Source organism: Ipomoea nil, unplaced genomic scaffold, assembly GCF_001879475.1.
Source record: "Ipomoea nil cultivar Tokyo-kokei standard unplaced genomic scaffold, Asagao_1.1 scaffold2144, whole genome shotgun sequence".
Classification (NCBI taxonomy): domain Eukaryota; kingdom Viridiplantae; phylum Streptophyta; class Magnoliopsida; order Solanales; family Convolvulaceae; genus Ipomoea; species Ipomoea nil.
The window spans coordinates 3,615,223-3,621,664 of record NW_017618572.1 but is presented as its reverse complement, the minus strand read 5'-3'; the positions used below and the strand labels follow the sequence as shown (position 1 = coordinate 3,621,664).

Genomic DNA, 6,442 nt, shown 5'->3' with positions numbered 1-6,442 from the left:
AATGCGATTCAAAGTTGTTAGTGGAGGAGCTAAGGGCGGGTGATGATGGGCAGATTCAACACAATAATATTGTTCGTCGGTGTGTTAAAGAAACGAAGAGGTTCACAAAAGTGAAAATTATGCATATTTACAGAGAACAGAATCAACTCGCTGACAAGCTGGCGAAGTGGGCGGCGATGCATCAGTTTGGCTATCACTTACTCGATTTTCCGCCGAGGGAGATTGAGGAGTTGGTTTCCCTTGACAGGATGGGAGCTTCGTCGATCAAACGAATATCACAACAACGATCTGTTACTGTTATCTAGTTTCTTAGATGGGTATCCCCCTCTTCAATGATAAAAAAAAAAGTTTTTTCCACCTATAAATACAAATTATACTTTCATTTGCAGTCTATATTATTATATGTTCCTTTTGAATTAGTATTTTCCACCTATTAAAGACAAAGGCGAGCCACCAGCTCCCTTTGTAAATGATGTGGGATCATTTTGATCTTACATTGAAAATGTTTGGAAAGATGAGCTATTCAAAATGTTTACAAACATAATTGCTTGCCCATCAATGTGGGCAAGTAGTGAGATGTCTAATTTTATTTTATTTTTTTTTGTTTAGAAGTAAAGGAAAATTAAAAATGGAAAGAAAATATTTCAATAATAATATTTTACATCATCAAGTGGTAAAGGCATATTTTAAAAAATAGTAAATGTAAATTAAAAATGGAACAAAAATATTTCATTAATAATATTCTACATCATCAAATTAAATATAACATAAATTAGGTAAAAAATCACGACATCTATATTCTAATGGACTAATTGACTGAAAATGAATCTTTTTTTTTTAATGCTACTAGCCCTATTACATTGTAGTATCTGTTCATATACTTTCTCAACCCTACTAAAACACAAAGAGCTAATAACGCCTCCACTCCACTAAGGCTCGAACTCACAACCTTCCAAATGGAAGTCCAACCTGGATACCATTGGACTGAAAATGAATCTAATATTACTAATTGACTGAAAATATAAAAGGAAATAAATATTAATAATTGCCTGCAAATAAAAAATGATCCATAATTGACTAAAATAAAAAAATGGTCAAATCATTGCATTTTAATTAAAAATGGAATGAAAATTAAAAATTGGAGAAAAATATTTCAATAAAAATATTCTACATTATCAATAGTAAATGCATATTTTAAACAATAGTAAAGGTAAATTGAAAATGGAACGGAAATATTTCAATAATAATATCCACATCATCAATTAAAAATGGAACGATAATTAGGTAAAAATATCACTGCATTTGATATTCTTATTGACTAATTGACTGAAAATAAAAAAGAATAAATGGCTGAAAATTAATTTGATATCACTAATTGACTGAAAATATAAAAGGATAACTAATTGAGTAATATTCTACCATTATATATTTAAACCCAAGTAACCTATCCTGATGGATTGAAGGTGTTAGCTCTAGACGAAGATGAATAAGATTGTGTTGTCACTACCAATGTCGTCTACAAAGAGGTTTCAATAATGTGTAAATATAATCGGTGATATTAAGTTTTTTTTTAAATGAAAAAATTGCTATATATCTAGACAAAAAAATATATCTTCCATACAAATGAATAAGGATACCAATTCGTTTCTATAACTGAGTTGTTAGAGAACGAGCACATTTGTCTAATTTATGAAAATACTAAATAGTGATAAATAAAATCTTCAAAGTTATAGCACCGTATGCATACATCTAGACATTGCTATTAATTAGAGCAATTATTTGCACATTTGAACTAAACCGAACTAGTAATAGAAAACTGAACGGTTCGTGATTTTGTAACCCCAATGGTTTAGTACCTAACCGAATGCTATATAATTTTTTTAATAAATAATAATAATAATAATAATAATAATAATAATAATAATAAAGAAGTAAATTCAAGTTCCTTGATGCTTGATCCACCGTTCAGTTCTCATTCTTACTGGTACCGAACCTTAAATTTTTTATTTGATTACTTTATAGCTTGTTTTTTACATTGCACTTTTGTTGTTTGTCGCAATTGTTCTTTACCTCACAATTATATCTAACTTGAGTTATATTTACAATATTCAGTATTTTTCTTAGTTTCATGTTTTTCTATAAATTTAATGTGCTTTACAGTCATTCTAATTTTGATTTACAGTGCACTATAATTATTTTCTAGTACTGGAATATATTTTGAGTGCACTAGCAATGACAGATTGTGTCTAAAAATTAACTATATAGTAATTGACATTTGTTCTTTTAATATCAACTATACAGATAGATGATTATTCATCTTATCAATAAAAATATTCCAACTGAAGAGTCGGTTGTGCAAAAACGTTAACTGATGTTTGGTAATTAGTACTTAGTATTGTGTTTGAACTTTGGATTGCTATTTTGTTATATAATGTTTAGAGTTTGAATTTGGATTATGTGAATATGTATTGTTTGGTAGTATGTTCGAAAAATTAGGAAATGTTGAAATTTGGGGATCTTAAACCGAACCGAAAGCGAACCGTTTCAAACCGAACCTAAGCCGAACCGAACCTTAATGTTAAACTAAATGGTTTAACTTTTTTAAAACCGAAAAACCGAAACCAAAACCGAAACCGGAAAAAACCGAACCGAAACCCGAAACGCCCACCCCTAAGAGGAACAATGCTCCCCTTTCAAACATAATTGCTTGCCCATTAATATGGACACGTATTGAGAAGCCAAAAGATTCTTATTTAAGAAGTCTTAGTTTAATAACTTTTTTTTTTAGTTTTTTCTAAGAAAAAACTTATTTATTAGGGGTGTTTGGGAAATATTAACTCAAAATGTATATGTGTTGTTTTAGTTTTTAGCTGTTCGGGGCAAATTGCTGAGTTTATTTTTGTTGTTTTGATGTGTGCAAATCCTATTTTTCATGCTCGGACTAAGCATGTAGAAATTGATTATCAATTTGTTAGAGACAGAGTTGCAAATGGAGATATACAGGTTAATTTTATTTCGACTAAGGATCAACTGGCAGATATATTTACTAAAGCTCTACTTGGCCCTAAACTTTCTTTTCTTTGAGACAAGCTACAAGTCACTACTGTACCTTGTGCTTGAGGGGGAGTCCAATTTATTAAAAAAAAATAAAAATTGAGCCCCTAAAAATTGGAGCATGTGTCTTTGCCCTAGTCACACATGGCTAGGACCATCCTTGAGTGCAATTGTTATATCATGGGCCATGATCTACCTTCCATTGTAGACTTTGGTTCAAAACGACATTCAAATTATATACTTGTAGTTAACATATTATGTACATTTAGTTAATAAATTATGTACCTACTACAATTAATATATTATGTATATACATTTAGCATATTATGTATATGCAATGAATTAATTATGTACCTATTATAACTACTACAATTAACATATTATGCACATGCAGTTAAAATATTATGTACCTGCAATTTATTTATATAAGTAAATAATCTTTTAACTAAATGTACATAATATGTTAACCACATGTATATGAAAGGTTGGTTCGGGTATGACTATGAAAGCTTTGTGGATGTGTCGAGAAGAGTAATGCAATGAAGGTCTCGGTCGCAGCAGGCGTGAGGTGCTCTTGTCAATGTTAGTTAAAAGTTCAATGCAGGCCCAATTTGTTTGGGCCGATCCGATTCGGTACGGTCTATTTGCTACAATAGGCGAATTAGAGTTAGTCTGTTTTATACTACAGAAAGTTTAGTCATGACCTGCTACAATGGGCAGACTTGACCCGACTTGTTTGGGTCAGTCCGACTCGATCCATTTGCTACAAAATAAACATGCTGGCTATGGGGTTCAAACCCATGCGCACTTATGTGCAAAAGATCTTAAGTCTTTCCCCTTAACCTCTCGGGCAAACCAGCTAGTATTGATACATTTTGTTGTTCAATGATACAGTTCCAACAGTTGTTTCCTCCAACAAAATGGGCAACAGAGTTCAATGATGCAATAATCTATTAACTGAATGTATATAATATGATAACCATATGTATATAAATTAAATGTTGTTTTATATTAGGGTCCACAATACAATGTAAATCCTGGTCCATGATATAATTTGACTTTATTTAGTTTGAGTGGATTGAAAAATTGACCAATGAAGTAAAATCCTCTTTCTAGCATTTTCCCGCCCAAACTCATTGTATTGGTCAACTTATTTAATTATGCTAAACTATGGAATAATTAATGATGGTAATAGAAATCCTAGAAGAATATAGAATACAAGAATATTTAATTATGGTTATATTATATTACTAGTAGTTGCACCCGTGCGGTGCACGACAATATGTATACATAATTATCAAAAAAAAATAATTGGATAGTGAACTAAATGAAAATTTTTTATACATTATTGAATACTTCTTTGTATACGACTTTTGTAGTCGTATTTTTAGATTTTACAGTTTCATCCCAAATAAGAATTTTTAATCCCTTAGGATTACTAACTCTTGACACTGCTACATACATTTGACCATGATTAAAAACCGGTCTCTTCAAAAACAAACCCACGTTGGATAGTGTCTGGCCTTGGCTTTTATTTATTATCATTGCATATGACAACATTAGTGGAAATTGCTTCATTTGGAACTTAAAAGGCAATCTTGCATCAGAAGGTGTTAAGGACATCATTGGAATTAAGACCTTTGTACCGGCACTTGCCCCGCATAGTATTTGAGCTTCTAAAACATGATCTGCCAACTTTGAAATGATCATTCTTGTACCATTGCACAACCCCAATGAATGATCAATATTCCTCAGAAGCATAACTGGTGAGCCAACTTTTAGAGTCAATGAGTGATTTGGAACTCCTGAACACCTTAAACCATTTAAAAATTCTGCAGTGTGCAGATCAGCAAGCATGTCAACATTTGAATCAGATTTACAAACCGAATCACAACTGAGATACGTCCTTCCTTCGGCATTATTATAGTCATTCATGTATTCATTTACTGCATCCACAATATCCAAAGTTGGTGCCAAAATAGCACGATCTTTTAGGTATTGAATATCACTCTAACCACTGCAGAACATAGGGAATATGCTATCAACAATTGTAGAAATTGGATAATCAACACAAATTAGCACAAATTCTTCAGGAATATTTATCTCACATTCTCCATGCAAACAATCACCAATTGTTCCATCACCTATATTAGCAATCCACATTGCAAATTTTTCAATCTCTTTAACTTCAGTATCTGATTGCAATGACCTAAGCCTGAGATTCTTTGTTAGCCTAAATACTTTACAGCTTCTCCAAAGATATGATGCATTTATACTTGCTCCAACAATATCTTGCCTGGTTCCCTTTGGAATGACTGGTAGAATCTGTCTGAAATCTCCACCTAACACCACGGTTTTCCCACCAAAAGTCATATCCAAGCTTTTTGGATTTTTAGCACGCATGATATCTCTCATAGTACGGTCTAAAGCTTCAAAGCAAAACTTATGCATCATCGGTGCCTCATCCCAAATGATCAACTTACTTTGCATTATCAACTGTGCCAAAGGACTACTTTGACTGATGTTGCAGGTTGAATCTTCATTAACAGCTATTGGTATTGAAAATCTTGAATGCGCAGTTCTACCTCCTGGTAGTAGAAGAGATGCTATGCCACTTGATGCCACGTTTAAAACTATATCACCCTTTGACCTTAAAGCAGAAGACAATGCTCTCCATAAGAATGTTTTTCCCGTTCCACCGTATCCATAAACAAAAAACAGGCCTCCCAGATTATTCTCAGCATCTTGCAATAATTCTCCATATATAGCCCTTTGTTCTTCGGTGAGTTGATGCACCAATTTATCATTCTATTCCATCATGACATTAATATCATATGCTAATTCCTCTTGTATCAACCGATTGGTGGTTCTAGCATGATTCTCTAAATCCGGTACTGGCATCAACGGAAAGTCTTTCAAACTCTTTCCCATAGCAGAAAGCATTATTTGTATCTCATGAAGTGCAAAATTCTTTTTCTCATCTTCAGATAAAATCAAATCTGTGATAGTATTATCAGTCGCATATTATAACTATGTGTATACAAATAATTTGTACAACATGAAAGTACAGAAACAAAATATTACCTGTAATCCCCAATTGAGCACTAATCTTGAATTGTGCATCCTCAGCCAAATAGTGCCAGACAGCTTACCCCACAACTTCTGGTTTTCCCATTGAGTTTGACATTAATAGGGTGACAAACAATCTTCTCAAATTTACACATGTCGCCCATTGACTTGCTTCTTCTATAGCATGAACATATTCCCTGTCGTCGTCTACTAATCCTCTTGCAGAACACGCATCCCTGAAAGATTCATATTGCACACCGCCTACTTTTTTTTTATGTCCAAAAAACTTGTGGGCCCTTTTACTTTATTCAAAAGACAT

General features: G+C 32.6%; 1 non-coding gene across 1 annotated transcript; it reads right to left on the bottom strand.

Moving 5' to 3' along the window:
• Positions 1–3,831: 3,831 nt before the first annotated feature.
• Positions 3,832–3,914, bottom strand: TRNAL-UAA. Its single transcript has one exon. It is a non-coding gene; the product is annotated as a tRNA-Leu (tRNA).
• Positions 3,915–6,442: the final 2,528 nt, after the last annotated feature.